This window comes from Sciurus carolinensis, chromosome 9 (genome assembly GCF_902686445.1).
Source record: "Sciurus carolinensis chromosome 9, mSciCar1.2, whole genome shotgun sequence".
NCBI lineage: Eukaryota > Metazoa > Chordata > Mammalia > Rodentia > Sciuridae > Sciurus > Sciurus carolinensis.
In genome coordinates this window covers 78,185,598-78,211,251 of record NC_062221.1, presented here as the reverse complement: position 1 = coordinate 78,211,251, position 25,654 = coordinate 78,185,598, and the positions used below count along the sequence as shown (strand labels likewise).

The window sequence follows — 25,654 nt, the reverse complement described above, 5'->3', positions numbered from 1 at the left end:
GAAGACAAAACTCTTCCTTCACTTTTTCTCTATTCAAACTATAACATTATCCAGTCTTTCTAGCTCCAGCCAATAATCGGTTGAAAGGGAGCTAAAGCAATCTGTGTAAGTTGCTAATTATTAATGATAATTTCTTTCTTTCTTAATGAAAAAAATAACTTGAGTCAAGTAAGAATCTCTTTGTTGTGATCTTGTTGGCTCTATGGAAAATGCCATGACAGGTGAGATGACTGTAATCAGAAGCATTGATGGATGTTCTGTTGTACCCTTTCAGTCATAAGAAGAGAAGAGACTATAGTCAAATGGGAATCCCGGGCACCATGCAGCCGGGAACATGAGGCGGCATGGTGCATACAAAATGAACTGGACTGGAATCAGGAAACAAACTTGACCACCACATGTTTTAGCATCATTCAGTTTCTTCAGCTGAGAAATGAGGCCCTTGGCATAGAAAATCTCTATGGTTCCTTCCAGCTCTGATATACTGTGGTTCTCTGACTGAGGATCAGATACCTTTCCTGGCCTTGCTGCTTCCTTTTGTGAGGAACTATTGGCCCTGGTTAAGATGGCTGTCATTTCACATGGAGTCAACTAACAAGGTGTTGATGCTCCTTCACAAGTAAATTTTAAATTATCTGCTATAGTCTGCATAAACTATTTTTGGCTAGCTCCTTTATGCTATGCAGATATTGTCTTAACATTTTGTTAGCCCTCATTTATTTAATTCAACAAACATTTAATATGTACTTTCTGTATATAAAACATAGGGTTAAGCCCTCTCTGTTTCCTAAGAAGCACAGATCACTCTGTTATTCTCATTTCTGTCTTTCTTCTTTACTTCTATTTACTGACATGTATATTTCTAGAACTACCACAGTGTAGGAACAATAGGAAAAATTAAGACTTATTGGAGCCCAGTAAAAAGCATTGTTTTTCTTCAACCAAAAAAAATGATAATTTTTATTTGCAAAGTTTACTTATTCAACTGTACTTCAAAAGTATAAAGGGTATTTTTCAATGTGTATTTTGAGGTCATCAATTTGTACCAAAGGAAATAATTTGGTGGGGGAGAAAAGATAATAAAAGTCTTACTTCTGTAGGACTTTTGATAAAGTCATAGGATAAAATCTGTGACTCATGTAAATAGCCTCTGGGAAAATGAGATCATAGAATATTTTTGTTTAGTTTTTTTTTTTTTCTTTTTTCTCTGAGAATTTTGGAATCTTTTATTTTATTTCCTGAGTAAGTAACAACAAGTGTCACTTATTGAGTATATATTAAATGCCAGGCACCTTAAATATATTATTACATGTTATTACAACAACTCTAGACTCTAGATATTATGACCCTCACTTTATGTATGTGAAAACTGAGGTTTATGGAGGTGAGGAAATTTGTTAAAGATCATTCAGATAATATGCAGAGTTGGGATTTAAACTCGTCTGTGCTTGTTTATGCTACACAGTTCCACAACCATTTCTTGGTTCTGCAAACCTAACTTTATTTAAAACATAAATAATCTTGCTTGAAATGGTTTGTTAGCAAGGAAAGAAAGCACCCTTTATACCCTTTCTTCACATTCCTTCACTGCATTACATATAGTACAATGAAAACAGGAGATGGTTAAGATTTTTTTTTTAAAAGAACTGACTTTCTTTTTGTATTTATTTGCATTAAGATGAATAATTAAATTTGGGGCTCTCAATCAAAGTAAAAGAATGAGCTATTTGCTATCTGAGTATTTGTTATTAATTGATCAGACATGGATAAGGTATATTATTACAACTGTATTTGTGAGGTATGATTTACATTGTTCTACTGCATATTACTCTGTGCTGGTTTTCATTTTCTTGCACTTTGGACTTTTTGTTTTGTTTTTATGAATTTAGTCACAGTTGGTTGTGTTTTGAACTTTGTAAAAATGTAATACTGAGGAAATTAAAAAAAGAAAAAGAAAATATTTTCAAAATGATGTAAAAATCAAATCTACCCCTCACTAATTTGATTTGTAGGAAATGGAGAACAAAGTATTGCAAGCAGAATGCTTTTAAATACATCCTAATTACTTCAATGTGCAAATGCATTGACTAAATCGAAACATGCATTTAACACTTTGCACTTCAATTGTGCTTATTCATCTAAGTTCTATAGATAGCAATTCCATAAAAAATAGGAGACAGACTTCACTATAGCCAGCCTTTCTACAGTTATGGGGGAAACGATTATTCAAAAGTTCAAGCTTTCCTCTCAAGTCAGCTCTCTTGGACTAATGCAGATAATTAGTCCAAATAATACAAAATAACTCATAATTGGCTGTAGCTACTCAGGTTTTCTCAGTTGACCCTGTCTTCCTTTTTCTTCTCTGTTTTTAGTAGGTTAGGGTGAAGGGGTGGGGCAGGAATGTTTCCCATAGCAAAGTCACAAAGCACTGAGCAGGGCAAATTCTGGGGAATGATGCTATGAGGTTAGAGATGATTCATGATTAAGTCACTCTGATGCCAGAGCTTGGTCTGGGGCTAGTCACCAGAACCACCTGAGCAGCATGTTAAAAAGATGTATATCAGTGTCTTACCCCTGAGCAAATTAATTGAATTAGTATCTCTCCATGATTCTCTCCATGAATTAGTATCATCTCCTTTGAGATGGAGACTCAGAGGTCTCCATCTTAAACAAGCTTCCCAAATAATTTTTTATTATTGAAGACTGAAAAGCACTGGCTTATGCACAGATTCTGTATCAAGTGAGAGCCTTGGTGGTATACGTGTTTGCTCTGTGCCAGTCATCAAGATGTGTGTACAAGTACAACCACCTGTCCTGGGAGTCATTAAGTCTAGTAATAATAGCCCTGTGGCTTAGCCAGGCATGATGCTTTTGGATGTGCACTGTCTCAGCCAATCCCCACAGCAAAGTCTACCAGCTAAGGATCATTGTTACTCCCATCTTTCAGATGAGAAAATTGAGATTCAGAGAGTTGAGTATCTTGTCATGGGTGTGACACCAATGACTAAAAGAGCTCTTAAGAACTACACTATTTTAACTCTCAGTCTTGCAGGAAAATAAGTTCTTGAGAGATATTTACTCCTAAACTTCATATAATTCTAAAGGCACTTACCTAATTGCTAGTAAGGGTGGTTATAATACACAGAGAGAAGGTATTTATATCTAAGTGACTTTTCTCTTATGTTATTTTATAGATACTAAACTCATCTAAACTAAACTGCTAGTCCTTCATCAATCCCTTCAATAATTACTTACTTTGTCAGAACCAAAGGTAACAAGATATATAGTCTCTGCCTTCATGAGATTTACAGTTCTGAAAAAAGAGATGAGCTTGAGTAAAAATGGTTCTGAATTAATGTATATAGTCGGTGGAGGCCTAAGGGAGGTAGAATGGTTCATTCTCCTGGCAGCAGGGAAAGAGAGGGAGGTCTGGAAATTTTTACTCCAGCACTTTGCCACTAGTTAGTGTAAGGAATTTAGATTTTAAAGATTACATTTTTACTTATACAGATTTTTAGAAAAAGAACAGACTAAGTTACTTGTTTATTTTGAACAAATTAAACTTTATGTGGTCCATTCTCATCAACAGGGTTTCTTTTTGTCCAAATTTCTGGGTACAGAGTCAAGTAAATTGTTATGTTTATTCATTTTTACATAGAGCAAATGGCTGAGACTCTATTGTTGAGAATGGTGCCTAATAAATTTATCAGTAGTACTCAAATCTGCCCAATAAAAGTGATTCCAAAGTAACATATTGACTATGTCTGTTGCTTCATTTTCATCTTTTTCATTTACTTAAAATGCTATTATTGGAGAACATCATGCTAAGTGAAATAAGCCAATCCCCAAAAACCAAAGGCCAAATGTTTTCCCTAATAAGTGGATGATGATATATAATGGGGGTGGGGGAGTGAGAGAAGAATGGAGGAACTTTAGATTACTTAGAGGAAAATGAGAGGGAGTACGGGGTGGGCGTATGAAAGATGGTGGAATGAGACAGACATCATTACCCTATGTACATGTATAATTACACCAATAGTATGAATCTACATTGTGTACAACCATAGAAATGAAAAGTTGTACTCCATTTGTGTAAAATAAATAAAAAGAGATGTTATATTCCTGATTTTAAAATTGCTATTATTAGATAAAAAATTCTTTACAATAAGAGAAATTAGGAATTTAAAGATAATTGCAAACATACAGAATTATCTAGAAAGACTCCTTCCTTTGTGATAAGACAAGATGATTTCATATGCATGTAAATATGGTTCAAGCATATTAATAGCAGAAGTGATGAAGCAAATGAAGTTCTAAGGAAAATGAGGTTTTGGAATATCAAAGTGGGAGCTGGTCACTATGGTGCTGGTACAAAGATCCAAGGAAGAACAAGAGAGGTTCTAAAAACAGTAGGTTATGAAAACAAAATCGTATAGTTTAGGTTGAGGAAACGGAATATCTATATATCCCTATATTTTAGAAGCTGAATAAATTGGAATTTGACATGTATTCCTTTCTCAAATTGAATTATTATCAAATTTGGGATTCATTATTTAGATTATTTGCTGTTTGCTGAAAACTTTTTCCTCATCATTAGAATATTTTTAGAATATCTAGAAAGTTCAAGCAAAGAAGAAATAAAATATCAATTCCACCATATAGAGATAACTGCTCTTCATATTTTAATGTATTCCCTTTCATCATAATCAAACACTTTCATTTCTGTAACTTGAGACCATGTTAGGTATACAAGTTTGTTTCTTTTGGACCAGGTATTTTACTTACATTATTTTGTAAGCATTTCCTAGTTGAAAAAATTCTTTAAAATACTTTTAAGAACTATCCAATTTATGTATGAATGATATGCAATGAAATATATCTCTGGACCATAATTTGCTTAATAATTCCTCTGATTTTGGATATTTAAAATTATTTTTCTTTTTTGAATGACATTATGATGAACCTTTGTGTACATAAATCTTTGTCTGACATTCTGTTTCCTACAGATAGGATGGTTAGAAGTGAAATTATTGGGTCAGAAGATGCATTTTTAAAGACAAGTTATCAATAATATAATGCTGTATTACTTTGCAGAATTTTGTGTCAATATATACTTCCCACCATTATTATATGAGTGCCTGTTTTACTGCACACTTAACAGCACTGAGAGTTTTTTTTAATAAACCATATATTTGAGTGTTAGTGAGTTATGATACTTTTTCATGTTTGTTAGATATTTTTATTCTTTAATAATTAAAAATTCTATTTGAATTAATAGATATCACATTTTCTTTGTATCTTCTGGTTCTACGTCATCTCTGATTGTACCACTATGGTCTCAACCTTCCTTACCTTACCCTGAACCATGGCATCAGGTCAGCCTGGTCTGTATTTCAGATTTCCTCCATTGTGATCCATTCTACATAAAGATACCCAATAACACTTTTGAAAATAATATTCTCATCATTTCTATTCTGATCCCAGTTTATTTATTTATTGGCAAAATTCAACTTCCTTGTTCAGGGAAAAATTCATCCCATTCTTTGGTATTTCCTTATAAGTCTTGTTGAATAACTGGTTATTGCTATATTGGACCTATATGCAGTTATGTTTTTTATGTATTTCTATATATACAGATAGACACAATGCAGAATGGAACACAAATAATAGAAGAGACTTTATAAAACATCAATCCCAATTCTACATTTATTAAAGACAAAAACTGGTCTAAAGAGTTCAATGAGTTACCCATGGGCATAGAGCTGGTTAAATGACAGAACTAGGACTAGAAACCAAGTTTCCTGATTCTCAGTTCAATGGCTTTTAAGTAGAGAATAACAAAAATCATTTTTATAGTTTAAAGAATAGAAACAGCTAGAAAGACAGTTTAATTTCAATCTGTTGTTATGTATAAAAGATCATTAAAATCATACCACACAGAGGCTTGAGTGTTCTTATAATACAAATAATATGTACCTCTTGTAAATCAATCAAATATGTCATTAAAATTTCCATAAAATCTGCACATCAGCAAATGATCCAGTTTATACTTTGCTTTCCCACAGTCTATACTGTTGTATTTAATCTATATTGCTATAATAGAAGTACAATATTTTTATTCTAGCATGTTGCAGATCATCACTAAGTTTCTTGATATCAATGAAAACTCCATTTTCCAAAAAAATTCATAGGCAGAATTTCCTTGGACCATAGCTGAGAATTTAAGAACCACCCTTAAAAATAAAACAAGAATTACTTCAAATGACTCTATTTAAATAGTAAGCAACATGAGCTATTCTGGAAGAACTTGGGCTAATAGCCATTTAATGATACAATTATTGCTATTTAATCACTACTTCATATTCAAAAATCTCATAGCATTTGCCAAATGAAAACTTAACAGTAGGCACTAATTTGAGAATGGGACTCACCAAATGTATTTATTATCTGTGGGTGTGGGGCATGGTGCAGAAAGAGCAAATGTAGAAATAGGTATGCATGGAACTAAACTGAATGGAAGGTCATTGATAATAGAGGACAGGATCATGAGGTATGTGTTTGCCTGATGAAAGAATTGATAGAAAGAGTTTTTATTAAATTTTATGGTGGTTCAACGGTTTACAAAATTGAAGTTTTAAATTAAATGGTGAGTTGTCCAGTAACAAAGGAAGACTCTAAAGAGATTGCAGCTATGTTCTCATTCTGTGTGTACCTGTGTACACATGAAACATGTCCCTTCAGTTGAAGTTCCAAAAACATTTATTAAGCACCTACTTTTTATTAGAAGCTCTCTATTACCTCCAATAAGTGACCTAGCATTTTGTGATGATCCTCTCTACTGCTGAATAAATGATATTTAATAATATTCTAAATCTGACATAATGTATTAGAAAAAAAATGGGATGTTGTGTGATAGGAGAAGTTGAATGAAGAAACAGCATTTTAAATTTCTCATTTCATAAGTATATAATTTATTTAGTGCTGAAAAAATGAAAACATAGGCTTAAGTATTTTTAAGAAAAATAATAGTAATCATTTCTAGAAGAACAAATTATGCTTTGAAACTTTCAAATTGCTAGACTGATAGCAAACAATAAAAAAAAATGGTCATACACTAAATGAGAAAGATAAAGAGAGAAGGAGAGAAGGAAGAGGGAAAGAGAGAAAAGACCAATGAAGCATAGAGGCACAGAAAAATGTAAAATAAAAATTTTGAGGTAGAACCAGATATAGTTTTTTACAAAATAGTAATTAAGTTAGTAATCGGTTCATTTAATTTACTGACTAAATTCAATATAAGTCACACACACACAAACACACACACACACACAGAAGTTCATCATAGGCTGGCAGTTAAAGGACACTAATTTTGGTAGTAGGGAAAATAGAATTGAAATGTTATTCCTGCCATTTACTAGTTATAACCTTTTTCCTCAGTGGGAATTTATTTAGGATTTTTTATTTTCTACTCCATAAAATGAATTATTAATGAATAAAATGAATTATTAATTAATATATATTATATATAATCATATATGCAATCTTATATATAATATATATAAATCTTATATTTAAGATTATATCTCATAAAAGAGAGGTAAAATTCAAAGCAGTGTTGCCCAAATTACATAGATAACTAAACATTTTAAAATAAAATGAGAAAACCAAATAGGCAGTCAGATTTTAAAAGACGATTGTTTATACAAAGCTAACATCATGGGAATGCTGAAATCTGAATCTAGAAGTATACAGGTGGTTGGGAGCTAGTTCTTTAGCATAATGGAGTCAAAAAGAGAAAAAGGGTGCATAAGAAATGGTAGGCTCAACCCCCTTCCCCTTACTACTTACCCCAAGTGGCTGCAAAAATTTTTGGCCCACTCCTGTCTACTGTAGGAACTGAGAGGTGGAAGATTAGAAATACACTTTAGGATCAAATGTTCTTATAGAGGTGAAACTGAGAGTTGCTGCTGTTAAGATTTGGATTGGGCCAAGGAACTCAGGGATCCAGATAGAATCAACTATAAAACCACTAGTAAGGGATATGTGAACAAAGAAAAGAAAAAAAGGAAAATAAGAGACAAAACAAAAATGTTTTATAATCAACATTAACCGTAAGACAAAATTCTTTTTTTGTTTTTGTTTTTGTTTTTGTACCGGGGATTGAATCCAGGGACACTACTACGTAGCCACATCCCCAGCCCTTTTTTGTATTTTATTTAGAGACAGGGTTTTACTGAGTTGCTTAGGGTCTCACCAAGTTGTTGAGACTGTCTTCGAAGTTTCGATCCTCCTGCCTCAGCCTCCCAAACTGGTGAAATTACAGGTGTGTGCCACCACACCACCACACCAATTTTTAAGAAAAAATCCTAAAATATAGCAAGAAATCTAATGCTAAGAAAAGCAACAAAATCAATGAGATGAGTTTAGTTTAAGAAATCGTTTGATAATGACCTTAACGTGAGTGTATTTGAGATGCTAAGATAATCATACTTATAAAAAGTGATTATTAAATAAAAATTGTAATAAAATAAGAATAGGCAAATAAGACAAAAATCAATTAGAAATTTAAAATTTCAAAGGATGTTCATTAACAATAAAGGTCCAATGATGTGGTAACTTAAAATAGGGCAGTTTTAGGAAGAGAATTGAATTGGAAAGTAGTTTAAAGGAATCTGCTCAGAAAAAAATCATAGAAAGTAAACTAGATTTTTAGAAAATGAAATAGCAGTTGAGATATGGTAAACTGACTAGGAAACATCCACATATATATTATGAGAATTCCAAAAGAAGATGATAAAGGTAAAGACAAAGAATCAGGGAAAAGAATTAGAATTAGAATTTTCTAGAATTGGAGTCCTGTTATTCACAAAAATATCCTGAATACATGTCTGGTAATACCAAATGAATTCACAACTAGTTACATCTAAGAGAAACGACAAGACAAACTCTTAAGAGCTACCAGGAGGTAAAAGGAGATTAATTATAAATAGACAAGAATAGATTGATAGCAGATTTCTCTAAGGTAAGAGTTGATAGAGTAAGGGTCACAGATAAAATTGAATGAATAATATCTTCAAAATTCTGAACAAAAATATTCATATAAATTGTTATTAAAGATAAAAGACAAAATAAAAGCAATTTTAGACATACAAAAATATAGTATTACCCAGGGCCCTCACTAAAAAAAGGTAATTTCACAATAAAAATAAGTAAACCCAGAAAGGAAGTTGTAGGATCCAAGAATAACAGGATGGGACAGTAATACCTAAGATATATAACTATATAATCAAACATTTATTGCAGAAATCAATGAAAACCACTTTTCTATATGATTAAAAACAAATAGATAAAACTAAATCTCCAACAATTACATGGGCAAGATTGATATTTCAGAGGCAGATAAAGCATTGTAGGCACTTTATTTATATTAAGAGGAGTATCAAATATTAAAAAGTAGATATAATTTTTATTAAAAACATGTAATTAAAGTACATGTAAACATTTTATAATGAGCATTACAGAAACAACTAAGCCACCTAAACATTTCAAGACCAACAGTAAAATGTAGGTTCTAGATAAAATCATAAATTTCAAAAGAATTTTTTTCCAATTAAAAGCACATAAAACAGTTTTCTTATTGCAAGGCTATATATTTTTTTCCCACCTTTTAGTACTATGGATTGAAACCAAGTGTGCTTTGCCATTGAGCTATGTCCCCAGTCATCTTATCTTTATTTTGAAACAGGGTCTCACTAAAGTGTCCAGGCAGACCCTGAACTTGATATGGTATCCTTTGCCTGGGCTTCCCAAATAGCTGGAATTTTAAGTGTGAGTCACACTGCCCAGCTTCATTACAATCCATTTAAATTTAGAATCAATAATAAAAATTGAGCAAATATGTTTAGAAAGCAAAAAATACACTTCCAAGTAACTCAAACATTAAATCATAGTAGTCATTGAAAAGTATTTAAAATCTAACAAAACTACATATCAAAATATGGTATACAGCCAATTCATTTTAAAATATTTCTGAAATTCATTTTAAAAGCTAATAACAGTTATTGAAATAAATGAGTAATAATTCAACTCAAGAATCTAGAAAAAGAAAAATAATCTAAAACTTTTGTATAAAAATAGAAAGAAGAAAATGATGCTGATAAAAGCAGAAAGTAATGTCATAGAATACAAAGAAGAATATGGTGTAAATAAGCAAAATAGTGTAAATAAGCAAAATAAAAAAAAAACAGTTTCTGAAGAAAGTAAATGTAACATAAAAATGTCTATCAACTACTTAAAGAAGGGAAAAGGTTTAGATAAATAATATTAGGGATAATATTTTTACTGTTTTAATCTGTAATTATGAAGCCCCTCATCACTAGGTAATCTCTGTAGCATATATAAAAAACTGAAATGTTACTAAACTTATTTTATGAAGCTAGTATCACCACAACACTGAAATTCTTCAATAATAATTTTTAAAAATTAAGCATTAAGGCATAATCTTCAATGCAAATACACTGTAAAATATTAATAAATTAATATTTTTTCAATGAAAATTTATTATAAGAATGTAAGAATATAAAGAATTTTAATATTAATGTTTTGATATAGGGAATATATTAATGTACAAAATAGCATAGTAGTGGGAAATATTAGATTATTGATGTAGAAATGTATTTGATAAAATTTAATTATTATTTAATTTAATTATTATTTCTAGCAAATTATAAATGGATTATGGGTACTTCCTTCACCACAGTAATTTTGATTTATCAAAATTCCAACTAAATATTATAATTTCTAAAATATTTCCATCAAAGTAAGAAACAGAAGAGATATTTCTAATTTTACTACTTCTATTTAACACTATATAGAGGTTTAGTAATGTAATATGACAGGAAAAAGAAACTGAACATTTATGAACTGGCATTTAAGGGAAAAGTTGTCACTGATGATATACATGTTCATGCAGAAAACTTACAAGAATTATCAGTTTAGCTATTAAAAGAAATGAGATTGCTGAATATACACCAATAATAACTAATAATCAGTGAAATGGAAAACTGATTCTGTACATAATAGCACGGCCATCTAAGTTATAAAGGACAATGCTTAACAAAATAGGTTCGACATCATATGGCAAAAATTACAAAACATTATTAAAAAACATGCAGAAAGAAGATCTGAATAAGTACAGGGATATAGTCAATAGACAGCAAGACGCATTTCAAAAATTTTCCCTCAAATTATTCTCTAAAATTAATGTAATTACAAATAAAATTCGGCAGGGATTTTGATGAACTTGACTGATCCTAAATTCATATAGAATTGCAAAATACCAAGAGGGGCTAAGAGAATTTTAAAAATTAACAAGGTAGAGAGATTTCCCTTACCAAATGCTAGAATGCAAGAATATTATAAAATAATGGTAATCAAGTCACTGTGGTATTAATACAAGGATAGAAAAACAGTACAATGGATGAAATAAAGATCCTGAAAGCAAATTAAGAACAAGGATCATATTGCAAATTAACCAGTAAAGGATGACTGATTTGATAAGTAGTGCTGGAATAATTGAATTATCCACATGGAAAAGGAATAAGATAGGATAAATGTAAAATATTATAAATAAAAGTAAATTCCAGGAACATTAGAAATCTAAATCTAAATTGCAAAACTTAAAAACTGTTAGAAGAAAATATAGGAAGTCTGCTTTATGACCCTGGCATATGGAAGGATTTCTTAAATGTGATAAAAGCACAAACCATAAAGGAAAATATCAATAACCATTAAAATTAGAAGTTTTTAAAACATTAATACTATTAAAGATACAGTTGAAAGACAAACTACAAATTGGGGAAAGATATTTGTCATCTCTAAGGCCCAAAGGAAAAAGAATATGGAATACTGCAACAAAAACTGACACCAAAACAAAAACAAAATTAAGCAAAAGTCTTCAAAATAGCAATAGAAAAATTAACAACTCAATAGAAAAATGGGCAGGGGACACAAATAGGCAACACGCAAGAGGAAATTCCAATGACTTCTAAATGGGAAAAAAAATGACACTAGTCCATATTAAAGGGACAACATTTTTAGAAGTCTGACCATTTCAGATGTTGTGAAGCATGTGGGGAATCTCTCAGATTGCTAATGAGAATTTAAATTGGTACTATCACTTTGAAGAGAATTGTTTTAATACATAGTAAAGTTCAAAATGCATATTTCTTAATGTTTAATAATCCCACCTTGCTGTATATACATGTGTAAAATATTAACCTGTTTGTCACTGAAAAACATTGAACATAGTGTCTAACAATGACAGAATCAATCAATAAATTTCAGTGGTATAACATGTAACATATAAAACTAACTCATGATAATAGAAGTCAGAATAGTTTCGCTTGTTTTTAACTTTTTGTTAATGTTTTGGAGAATATCAACTACAAGAGAGCACAAAGGACTCTTCTAAGTATTGTAAATGTTCTATATCATGGGTTTGGTATCGTCACATAGGCATTATCTTAAACTCATCAGTCTGCAAATTAAGTTTGTCTGTGGCACTGTGAGTTATTTAGAATGGAATAATAAAGGATAGAAACAGATTCAGAAATGAATATTCCAAATAATTAAGATTTTTTTTGAATCTTGATTCTGGATCCTTATATTTCATATTATTCTTTATATTTTTATGTGTATAAAATGTGGGGGATGTATTGCCAAGGTCTTTTCTGATATGAATCAACAGGTGAATTGGCATCAATATTTCTATTTGCTCATGTATTTCACCTCTGGCTTCAGAGAAGAAAAAGAGACAATACCTTTTCAATGCTGCATTTCAAGTTGAACATATGGAAAGCAAGGTTTTATTCCAGCCAATTCTCTTTCTCTCACAATGCAGAGGAAAAGTGCCAGCCACTGCTACTCTCGCCACCAGCCACGGTACAGATGTTTGGAAAATGCAAAAACAGAGAAATGAAACAAAAAGAAAACCCTCAAAAATAAGTTTTGCATAAATTAAAAATAGAGTATATAATTATCATAGCTGCGAAAAGGTAAATGCATACTTTATTTTCCTCTTGTGTTAAACAAAAAGAACCTAAACAAACAAAAACATTAATGTTTTGACTTAATCAGTGTTTTGTTGAAACTAACAATTACAAAGACCAACTGAAACATAGCTAAGAGGGGGGGATAAATACAGATTTCTGTTAATCTGATAATTTTTTTTTATCTCCAAGAATGTTAGAATATGACCTACTTAAATGAATACTTGTTAAAAGAACAGACCTATTTAAAAATGTTTTCATGTACAAGATGATAATAGAATAAGTGTTTCTTTGAAGTCTTTTAAAATAAAAAAAAATTAATTGAAATAATAAAGATTCCTTACACTACTCAGATAAAATACAACTAAGAAAATAAGTCTTCAATCTGTTCAAATGTACATTTCTTAGTTTAGCCAATATCAAGTCCCAGTTACTGTAACGGCAAAGGCCCTATTAGACTTAAGCACATCAATGCAAATTACTGAAATGAGACTGTCTTTGTTTAAAAGAAAGCTTTAAAAAATGCAATGTAATCTTTGAGGGGGTATTGCCTGAATAGAAAGTCAGACCTTGGTTTTAGGCCTTGCTTTGCCACAATCTTCCTGTGTACCTTGGTTCATTTTATTAAACATCTTTGGATCTCAGTACCCACACTTCTCAAGCCAGAATGTGATATAAAGTCAGCCTGCTCAAAACTCTTTCATGCCCTAAAACTCTATGAATCCAATGAAATTACTTTAGTATAAGGAATTTTCCTTTTCTTACTTTCTTTAAATATATAATCAAATAAGTAAATAAATATTAAAAGCACAAGCATACACACTAATCAGCTGTCTCTTTGAATAGGAAGAGAAGACATTTCTTTTTTTCTTTGCCCCCCATTATCTATTCCCTAATGTGTATTTAAAAAGAAAGTTCCCATAAAAAAGGCTTTTATTTTTTCTGAATAAAAAAATAGCATATCATTTCTTTGCCATTTAATTTTTATTAAGAAAGAAAACACAAAATCATTATGGAAATCCTATTAGGAACTTTAAAAAGAAAGAAAAAGTCAGTAAAACTCCACTTAAAATTCAAATTGCTCATTCACATATTTTCTTTTGAGAAACCTTGAATTACTGCCTCAAACTATCCTCACTTCCTTTTCCAGAGACAATGTCCTTAACTGTATAAAGAATTGGGCCCTCTTCTCACACCCTTTCCACCTGTCCTCTGAGGTAGCTGTTCCATAAAACGGAGGTATAGATTACAGCATGAGATATTTGGGATGGGAGTAAAGCATTCATCTGGGAGACAGTACTGTAGTCAACTTGCCAAGTCTAAAAGAAAAAAATTAAGGCCTACCACCACTTTGGCAAGAAGTTTGGTTCTCATGGCTGAACAATGATAATCATTTTTACACAAGACTTTTAAAAAATGAAAGCACCTGTGGCCCCAGTCACAACCTAAGTCAGAGAATGAAAGTTTTTCCTGTTAATATTTAAACCTGACCAGACACCATCAGGGCACCCTGAACAGACCTGAAGGGTCTAAAGAGAATACAAGGCACCTGACACCCTGGTGAATAAGAGAAGCTCAGTATTATGAAAAGGCCACAGTCTTAGGGCAAATGCTCCATTGTTCCAAGTGCTGATATCCTATGGCACCAACAAAAGCAGAATGCTTAGCCGGGTGGGCCACAGGCAAGCTCCTATTTCAGGCTCCAGCCAGGCTCTGTAGGCTGATAAGGTTGGGACCCACTGAGGGTGGGTTCCCAGGGGAGGAGGACTCCTCAGACAAGTCAGCAGTTGCACAGTGTGTGAGCACTCCCTGCTGGCAGCTGAGGTTGGGATGAACTGGTGAGGTCTTAGGGAGGGCTACCTGAGGTTTCTGTGAGGGCGCTAACTCAGTGCTTTTTGGAGAAAAGGGCATGACTCTGATTAGCTTCAGATGTTCTAGATACTATGCTGAATGAGAAGGAAGGTAAGGGAGACCAATAATAAAGAGGAACACCAAGAAATGGCAAAAACGATGTGTACAGTGGGAATATAAAGTTTTCATTTAAGTTTCCCAGTTATTAACATTCTATAAAGCATGCACAGGTGTGTGTGTGTGTGTGTGCACATATGTGGGGGTGGGGAGTAGAGAGGCAGCAGGAGAAAATGAACTTCTGTGCAGTTGATTTTACCCCTATAAGAGCAATCCTTGGGACAGTCCAAAGTGTTCACAACATTTATATTTCACTAGGAAATCCCATCCGCAACTCTGATGGAATTGCCTAGTATGCCCACTATCCCACCACACCCATGACCCAGTCAGGTGGTCTTTGTTGACCTGCACAAGCCTGGGCAACAATGCTGGTATCTTCCCAGTGCTTTGCTCTGTTAAGGTTCTTCTTTATAATAAAATGAAGGTCAAAATGGCAGCCTGCTAAAAGCAGCAGTATTTCAATTGCAGGAATAACTTGCTTGTCATCAACTTGTTAATGCAATAGTCAAACATTTCTTTGACATGTACAGTATCAGCTAACTTCAGCAGATAAAGGGTCTAGAACAGGAAGATGCTGCAGATGCTTTAGCTTGGAGGAAGGCTTAACAGAGCCAAAACGTCAGCAGGGCCTGTTTGTTCCATACTTTCCGTCGGGCTCTGTGAAAGAAATGTTAGATTACTGCAATGACAAGTTTGTGACAAGCAAGTCATTTGTGCAACTGGTGCGCTCCTGTTTTTATCTGTTTACCATTCAGACTTGTGAATGCCATTTCAAGCACTCATAGGATTTCTGGCTCCCATTAAGGGGAAATGGTTCCTCCATGCTTAGCATTTTCTGCCTCAAAGAGAATTACTAAGCAATTATTTATCCCTGTGGTCACAGTGTCACACAACAGCACTCTTGAGTTGTTTTGTTGGACTCTGAATCATGAAATGGAGTCCTGAGGACTGGATGGCTTGGAGCATCAGAAATTTCTCATCTAGTTTATTGGAACAACTACAAAGCAAGCCTGTGAGAGTCAATAAAATTGTGGCCAGCTTGAAATACCTTGCTCTTTTGCTCTGGTATCATATATCAAGGCCATATGCTTCAAGGCACATAAACTCACTTGCAACAAGTAGATCCTGAGAAGCTAAGGCCTGGCTAAGTTGCAGACACTGACATGTGATCTAACATATGATAGTTTTGGTGACAGGACCGCTTTGGCTGTTGAACAGGGAATTACAAATTTTTCCCTATGTTATAGGAGTAATATCAAGGGGTCAATACAAAATAAGAAAACATCTTAAGTGTGTAAAAAAAAAGTAATATAATATAAAATTAACACTTAGGATCATCCTCTTTAGGCTGACTTTGCAAAGTAAATGGAGAGGAGACCCTGGCAGGTTTGGGATCAAGAATTCAAGGACTTCTCATTGAGAATTCAAAATCCTTCGTGTTAGGCCATCTAGTGACTTTTTCCAAGTCATTTTAACCTCCTATCAGGAGGCTAGAACATAATAATACAGTACCTGTTCCCTGTTCAACTGACATGCATAATCTCAGGGTTAGTATCATAAATATAAAGAATACCTTTGGATAAAGAACTTAAGAATGAGAATGGTACTCTTTAAATGTTATGCATCCCTTTTTGGATTTTAAATTTTTGTATATTGTTGGTATTGAATTTTTAAATAATTCTAGTTATAACAAAAAACACAGAAGCCAAGAGTTTTTGAAGCAGGGACACAGTATAATATCTGGGGAAGCAGGTCACACTGGAACTGAGGGTGGAATGTTAAGGAACAGATAGAGAGCAGCAATGTAAGATGAGGCAGAGTTTTGAAGGGGGTGGCTAGAGAACTTCAGAGCAAAAATAATAGTCCTTGTTGAATAAAATTTTTATTGTTAATAATCATTTGCCAGATACCACATGTGCTGCACAATCTGCATGTGTAATTTAATCTTTTCACAACAGCTTTATGGTATATGCATTCTCATTTTTTTTTCAAATGTGGGAACTAAAACTTAGGGATTTAAATACTTAACTATAAATATGCAAGTTGCATAGATTCAAAACTAGTTTTCCCTCACTCTAAAGCCCACATGCTCTTAACCACTAAAGAACTAGAGTGATTTTCACTGGCTTCAGAAGACATTTCTCTTGGGTTTAAATGGAAAACATTTTAATTTGTAAATGTAGAAATTCAAGAATTGGATATAAAAAGGCCAGTAAGAAGACTCCGGCTCTATCTGTATTGCCATTCTTCTTAGGTCTCTGGAAAAGCTGAGCTTCAAGATGCCGTTCCTTTCCCCAGACCTGATCCATTCCTCCTCTAATGAACTAGGGAAGGGGTAAGGTGACTAACCTGATCACAAATCTCTGTGGAGGGGGCACCGCCTTGTGATAACACCAACTCCTTTCTCCCTCTTCATGTGTACAGCTTTAGTTTACCATTCTTTTAATTCCCATGTTACCTCCAGGAGCCTCCTTCTGTCACTTGTCTGCTATTCTTTTCAGGTGGTGGTTGTGGGGGGAGGGGCGGACATCTTTCTTACCATGACAAGGATCCCTGAAACAGTCTAAACTTCAAAGTTTGCACAGAATATATCCTTTGTTCAGTTTTCTGCTTTGTTTCTCTTTAATGATAGCTTTGCATCAGTCCCATTTGTATGTAACTCAGATCTATGCAAATCAAACTGGTAAGCAAGACTTTGCAGCTATCCGGTCTTAAAATGAACATGTGCCCAAGTGGTAGAAACCTCTGAGTGAGGCAAGTCTCCTGAATATTATGTGTCTAGAGGCTGTTTTTCTTGTATAGGTAGCAAATTATGAGCTCAGTGAGAGCTGCATTATGTTCCCTAGTATGCTTTTTAATGTGTGTTCAGAATGTATCACAAGAGATTTTCGCTCAAGCAAACAGGTTTCCCCCAACATCCTAATGGTATTTCTTCATTTTTAACTTTTGGAGTCTCTATTTCAAATACAGAATATTTAAAACTACTTAAAAATACGATGGGTGTAGAATCAGAAACTCACAGGGTAATAACATGGCAAAGGACATTATGCAACCAGTGGTCTGAGTCATGATCTGGTGCCCAAGTCTGCTCCATTCATAATTTGCTCAACATTACCAGGGGCATGGGATTCTGCATCACAGGTGGCTCCATCCCACCGTCAGACACTTCTATTCATAAGAACACCTTTTCCTTATATTGAACTTTAATCTGTCTCCCTGCCCCCTGTTGCTTTTAGTTCTTTCTCACCTCACTTTTCAGTTCTGAACACCTCAGGGAATTAATAGCTTAACTGATCATTTAATGACAACCTTTGTTCATACCGCATATCAACAACTGGGTGTAAATGTCCTGTCCTCTCTCACTCCCCTTACCCAATCTGTCAAATTCTGATTCTACCTCTCTGATAAGGCCAAGAGAAAGGAAAGCTAGTCAGTCTCCCCTTTGTCTCACTTCCATTTGAATGAAAGGAATACATGTGGCAAAACATTCTTACTCTTTCTGATTTTTGTCCCATTCTATAGAAAATCTTCCCTGACAACCTCAGGCAGACTTTTAATTGATATGGCTACTGATAGGGTGACCATATAATTTATAGTTCAAACAGGGACCTTGTTCAGTTTTCTGTTTTGTTTCTCTTTAATGATAGCTTTGCATCAGTCCCATTTCTATGTAACTCAGAAGGTGCGAGAGCCTTATGATAATTTTATCAGAACTATAGGCTTAAGCCAGAAATGTTCCAGGCAAACTGATACAGCATCTTACACAGATCTCTACTCTAATCTGTCTCTTTATATGGTAATTGTCCATTTCCCTGTCAGTTTTTCCCCCTAGTCTGTGAGCACTCCAGCAACAGAAATGTATGTACCTGTGTACCTTCAGTTCCTGGAAAAGTACTTGGCAGAGAGAAATAGTTTAGTATAAATAAATATTTGAATTTAGGCTTTTTTCCCTAATTACAACCTTTGGCCCTTTCTCCTTATTTTATAGCAAATACCACTAACACAATTGGCTTCATATTTTTGGAGATGAATAAAAAATACTTGACTTAATGCCACAGGAAGGGAATAGTTTGAGTATAATGGTAATGGGTTTGACTTTGAATATTGACAACAACAACAAAAAAATTGAATGAAATGTGGTGAATTTTCCACTAAAAGTCTATTTTTTTAAGAAAGAAAACACTGAACAAGATGCTCTAATCCTTTCTTCACAATTTTTTTGGCAACTACAACTACAATTTCATATTTGTAGAAATCAATTATTGTAGGAAATTATGTTAATGGTGTTATTCTCCACTAAAACATTGGTGGCATTTCTATTGCCCTCACTCTGGTCAGGTACATTTAAAAGTCCTGGTGACTTTGGGTAATTTTTTGCTTTTGAATAAAGTGGCTTTAAAGAAGACAAGGAAGGGGTGAAGAAAAGCTATTGAAAAATGTAACCTACCTAGAGAAAAGTCATTTTTCCCTTCTCCCTGCCACCTTTTAGACCATTCCAGAAAGATGTGTCTATCTTCTTTAAACTGAAGAACTTCATAGAAGACAATCCCACAACTCTCCTCTTGGTGTTTAGAAGACCAAGAACCCACCTCACTATCAAATTTAAAGTTTTTCTGTTGTAGTATGAGCACATTTTATTACTATGGAGTCTCTGTGAAGAAGAAAGTCCTGTTCTTTATTTCCATAATTTGCTTGAAAGTTAGTATTGGCTCACTACCTTAAGCCTCTTTTTTCTAAGATTAAAAACAACAACAACAACAACAAAAACCCTCAATGTCTTTGACTCTTCTTTAAGGAAATGTTTTCTCAGAATGTTAAATTTAAATTTTTTTGGGAGGGGCTTAATACTTCTTTCTCTCCAAGATGCTCATATCCAATCTTAGTTGAATTCAGCATTCAGAACAGCATAATGGTGTCTAATCTAAGCTCAGATATAGAAGAAATGTCTACATTCTGTATGTTTCTTATATGTTCTACATTGTAGCTGTTGTTAAATTTCAGTTTTACATAACACACTCTTGATTAACTTTTTGTGCCCTTCTTCTAGACGCTATCTTGCCCATAGAGCTAGTCATTCTTTATTTTCGATTCATCAATGACATCGAACAAACCATCATGGACAATAGAAAGTACAAGACAATCAAAGGAAACAAAATTACATATCTACTCTTGGAGAGTCTTAAATTTGTGGAAAAAGACAATCGCACATAAAAGAAGCAAAGTAGGTAAGCATGTATGGCATTAGTTTAGCAGTTATTAGCACATGTAAAGCAATATAGCTTTATGAAATTTTATATATAAATGATAACAAAGTAGATGAGTTGCCACTTTTGAGATTTTCTTCCCGCCAAAGAAAACTAACAATAACTTTTATTTAAAAACATTCTCTTCCTCTCTCTCTCTTTACTGAGTTTTCATTTCAAGTGACTGTCCTCCCTCTGAAGTGGTTGGTTATACCTATCTCTCACTGTTGCTATTTGTACATAAAAGCACAGTACTCTGGACACATACATTCCCTACCTTCAACACTTAAAATACTGATTTACAGCCATTTAGGCATTTTGGTATCCTGTTGGTAATGTGATTTTGGTATTACTCTTCCCTGTTATTTAAAATATAATTTTAAATTAAGATTAATTTTATTTTATAATTTTGAAATGCCACACCAATAATTTAGAATACATTGGGTTTGCCAATGTTGGAAAACATGTATCTAGATCATCAAGGTAGCAAATGTCAGAATCTAAAATTGACTCCAGTGACTACCACTTCTGTATTTCTCCATATTGATTCTGATCCCCTGCTAGTCATTTCTTGAGAATTCTGAAGTGCTTTGCATAAAATAAGTAAGTAGAAATTTTTTTTATACCCTTGCTAGTTGAGGCAAAATTAAATTAAAACTCTGCTAGTGGTATGGAGATAGATCGCAACTCTAGCTTTGACTCAGTGCAGTAGAGCTCTCGTTGGGCCAAGAGAAAAGAAATGTATTAGTAGGGCATTGTGCCCTAGTATTGTCAAAGGACTGGCAAGTCACATTCACCAGGGCTATCGTAGGATACTTCATAGACTAGGAGTGAGATTTTCATGTCTTCAACTTGCAAGAGAGGTGTTAATATTGCTGTATTTGGGTGCACTTTCTCAAATAGTGAAGTTCGTTTTGACAGAGAAGAGAAAATCAGGTAAATGTGAACCACAAACTAGTGAGCTGAACTTGAGCCCAATAGCAACCCTTCCCAGGTAATCAGCCATACTGCACCATTTAGACATGAGTTTTGATTTCTATACTAACTTACTTTTAAATTGCATTGAACATGAACTGAACAATGTTTTTAATAAGCAGCTTCTTTATTAATTTATAGAGCCACCTTCCACTAAAGATATTATTTATTCCAATCTACTCTTTTGCCCAACCTTTCCTTTATATTTGTCCAGTGTAGTGTATTTTATACAAAGTTTCTATAAAAATCTATAGTATACATTTTCTATCAGGTTTATTGATTCTTATCCTCTTAATCTATTTTATTCCCAGTTTATAATTCCAAGAGATTCATGTACTTAACAATCATTTTTCTGGTCACTGGTTCCATGACTGGTTAAGCAGATGGCTTCCAGGTTATCATTACATCATCAGAAACTGTAAAGTATAGATTTTATACTTACTGGGGGAAAACCTACTTTTTCAGGGAAGTGTATAGCTGTTTCCAAAGCTCATTTCTTCACAAAGAACAAAGGCAATGGTCCCTATTGTAAGATATGTGCGTCAAAAATTTAGCTGCAGTCTTGTTTTAAAAAGCAGATCTTGGGAGTTATTGTTGGTCCAAAGTGTCCAAGAAAGAGGTCATTTCATGATTCCAGTCAATGGGCATTAAGAGTTCCAGGATATTCTCATAGATATCTAGAAACCTATGTTATTTGGTATGAACATGTCCTGTTTTCTGAGATAAAACTTGCATCTCAAAGTCAATAAACCCTTAACCACAGTAATGAAGAGAAAGAGAGAGAAAAGTTGAATTACTAAAATTTGTGATAAAAAAGAAATATCACAATGGACACTACTGAAATACAGAAGATAATCACAAACTATTTTGAAAATATGTACTCAAATAAAATAGAAAATGTGAAGACACTGACCAATTTCTAGAGACAAATGACTACCCAAAGTGAATCAGGAAGACAAACACAATTTAAACAGATCAATTTCAAGCAATGAAATAGAAGACACCAACAAAAGCCTACCAAACCAGAAAAGCCCAGAACCAGATGGATTCTCAACAGAATTCTACAAGAACTTCAAAGAATTAACACCAATACTCCTCAAATTATTCCATGAAATAGAAAAGGAGGGAACCCTTCCAAACTCTATTAGACTAGGATCACCCCGATACCAAAACCAGAAAAAGACACATCAAGGAAAAAAAACTTCCTTTTTCCTTTGTTTAAAGTTCATATAACTGATGTATTCTCATGCTGCCTTAACATTGACCTCTCTGTAGAGCTTGAAAGGCCAATACACTATTATCTAGTGGCACAGCTCTTGAGAAAGTTGATAAAATAATACCTTAAGGATTCAATTTATAAATGTGCAATTTCAATGACATATTAGGAAGGACAACTGAGAAATGTCTGGAAATGTAAACAGTTTTGTTTCAGAGAACAACCTTATCTTTCTAACCAACTAATATTTCTTCTTCATACATACAAATCAGTATTACACTAATTTGAAACTGGAGCTAAGGATACTTCACCTCAAAAGTCCCCGTAGTTTAAAAAACATATATTTCTACCATAAAATATAAATAACAATTTTGACCCAAATATCATAATCTAAACAAGAATGAAAACAAAACAAGCAACAAACACAAACCACCTAGAATATAATTTTAAAATGTGCCAATAATTCATCACCTAGTACTATAAAACCCACCAAATGCAGATTGTACAATGATGTCATTTACTTCAGTTTTTGTAAGAGTATTTTTGGAGACTCTTATTTTTGTATATAGTTTGAACAATGACATATAAATGAGGCAAATAAGAAAGGTAGAGGCAAATGTAAGATGCCTATATACTGTCTATCAAGTGTGGCCACTTGCGAAAGGATCTGACATGCTAATATCCACTCATTCGGACCTGTTACTGAGGCACTAAGAGCATGATGGCTGGCAAGCCCCTGCATTTAAGTGCAGTTATCAAGGCCCCCAAATATTGACAGAGTGCCAGTGTCTCTGAAACTATTGATGTACACAGCCGGCCACAGCTCCAGACACCTCTCAGATAGAGTCTTTAAATGTCACAGATAAATGAATTTTCATGAAAGTGAGAGAGAGAGAGAGAGAGAGAGAGAGAATATTGAAGAGTAAAGGTGAGAAAGAACACAGAAAGAGAGGTAGGAATAGAAAGAAGACAATCACTTCCACAACCCTGCTGGGAAGCAAGTGACATCTCATACCTAAAGCTCCGTCAGGCTTCACAAGGTCTCGTTACCTGTATACTCAGGTACCTCTTATTAGTTCACTGTAGGGTATTCAAAAAATTAAGGGAGATACATAATATAGAATAGGTTCAACAAACTTTCTGAACAAAATATGGTTCAAGTATAAATATTGTCTAACTCAGTCTGAAAACAAATTCAAAATTAAGAAAAAGGGAATCACAGACATGAACATGGGGAAAGTCTCCTAAGCAGTTCTCCATGTATATTAAAGGTTAAAAGTCAAGTGGACATGACATCTATTTCTTGCTAAGGCACAGATGTGTCCTCTGACACTTTCTTTCCAGTCCCACTGAAAGTAGTGACATCTAGTGGGTTTATCACAAGATGCTGAGGAATGCCTTCCTCCTTCATCTTGTGAGACTTTCCACAGAAAACACCTGCTAGGGAAATATGTAAGAGGTAAATCAGTTACTTGACACATGATTATATGAGATTTGAGTCATGGTTATAACGAGAATAACCAAATATTCCTTAGAAATCATGTGTAACTCAATATATTTTAAATGTAAATGAAGCTTTTTTTTTTAACTTTGAAAGTCTTCCATCTGTGGAGGGCACCTTCTCTTGACCTTGATACACTGTGTCATTAAAAGTAGTCACACTTTCAAGGTTGGAATAAGGCTTATTTGTGCATTGACTTTTCTGTATTAAAAACTGTATAACCTTAATATTTTACATACAGCAATCATGTCAATGCCCACAAACCAAATTCTTCCTCAGATTTTAAAGTACATGGGTAAATATTTTTTAAAGAAAAATCTGCAGCACAAGGCCCCAATTGACTTTTTACTAGAATTACAATAAGCCTTGGTATAAGTTATTTTCTCCATCTGGCCCTCTCTGTCTGGGATACTTAGGATGTTAGTAGGTACTTCAAGAGTAAAGTTCCATAGCTCACACATTCAATAGAGGTTTTGTTTTTGCATCAACTTTTCAGTGGATCCTTCCCTTTTTATGTTAGGAGATAAAATGAAAGGATTTAAATTTCCTGCCATGGGAAAAAATAATTATTTTCTGTGTTCTTAAAGGCTTTTATTTTGAAGACAAAATCAGTTTTAACTCAAATGGAAATTGCAGTAAAATCTCAGACACTGTAATCAGTGACTGCATTAAAACTCTCAAGAAGTATGCCAACTTCCATGTGAGGCCACAATTCAGCCAGGATCACAAAGAGACATTATCCACTTTGCCTGTGGCCATTCTGCCATTTTATACTGTAAAATTTTTATACTATAAAATTAAGGTTCAAGGCAATCTTCTCTAATATGTTACACATGCATATGTATACATCCATAGACACACAGATAGTGATTTTTCTCCTGTGAACATATAATAAACAGAAAGGTTTGGGGTTACTTTAGATTAAGGTCTAGCTAACACATTAAAAAGGCTGTTAAAATTTTTGATTATATAAGTAAAAGTGTTCACCAAATATTCCATGATTGGTTAAAACAAACTGTGATACATCCCTATAAAAAATACTGTGAAGTTGTTAAAAAAGAATATGGCAGATTTACATGTGCTAGATTACAAGATTATAAGACACTATAAATGGTACACCCCTCTTGTATGAATACAATTAGGAAATACATATATATACCAGCATATATGTGAATATATTTTTTTTTCTGCCAGGAATTGTTGAAGTAGCACTTTCTACATGGGACATTCCTCAAAACTGTACACATTCTGGCATTTCCTATAAAACATGATCTCTTGGCTACATCATAATAGAACATGGCACCTCATGATGGAAGCTGTGGGGTTGGAAGCCAAAGTGGCCTCACGATATTCAACAGTGATTACAGTATTTGCACTGAAATAGTTTCTGGACACTCAGAAATTTTCTCTTCTGAGTGCAATAGAGATGCTTCCCAAGGCTTTCCAAGGCAAACTTCCTTGGAAGATCTTCAAAGACTAAGGTAACTAAGGTATTTGTGTGTGTGTGTGTGGTTGCTGGGGATTGAACCCAGGGCCTTTTGCATGGGAGGAAAGCACTCTACCAACTGAGCTATATTCCCCAACCCCTTCAAAGACTAAGGAAGTCAAGGGAAGAATACAGATAGGTGATATACTTGGTGTTGTGTCTTAGGGAACTGATTTGATTATAACACCTTTGAAAACTTTTAATATTTGTTGAGTG

General features: G+C 33.6%; 1 protein-coding gene across 15 annotated transcripts in view; it reads right to left on the bottom strand.

Moving 5' to 3' along the window:
• Zbtb20 (zinc finger and BTB domain containing 20) overlaps window positions 1-25,654 on the bottom strand; it is a 793,136-nt gene that overhangs the window by 244,452 nt on the left and 523,030 nt on the right. For 11 of the 15 annotated variants that reach the window (XM_047564557.1, XM_047564559.1, XM_047564560.1 and 8 more), the window contains one exon: window positions 12,822-12,921. The exons of the other annotated variants lie outside the window; for them this stretch is intronic. The gene's annotated coding sequence lies outside the window, so the exon portion shown is untranslated. The remainder of the gene's footprint in view (window positions 1-12,821; window positions 12,922-25,654) is intronic. 15 annotated transcript variants of the gene reach the window in all.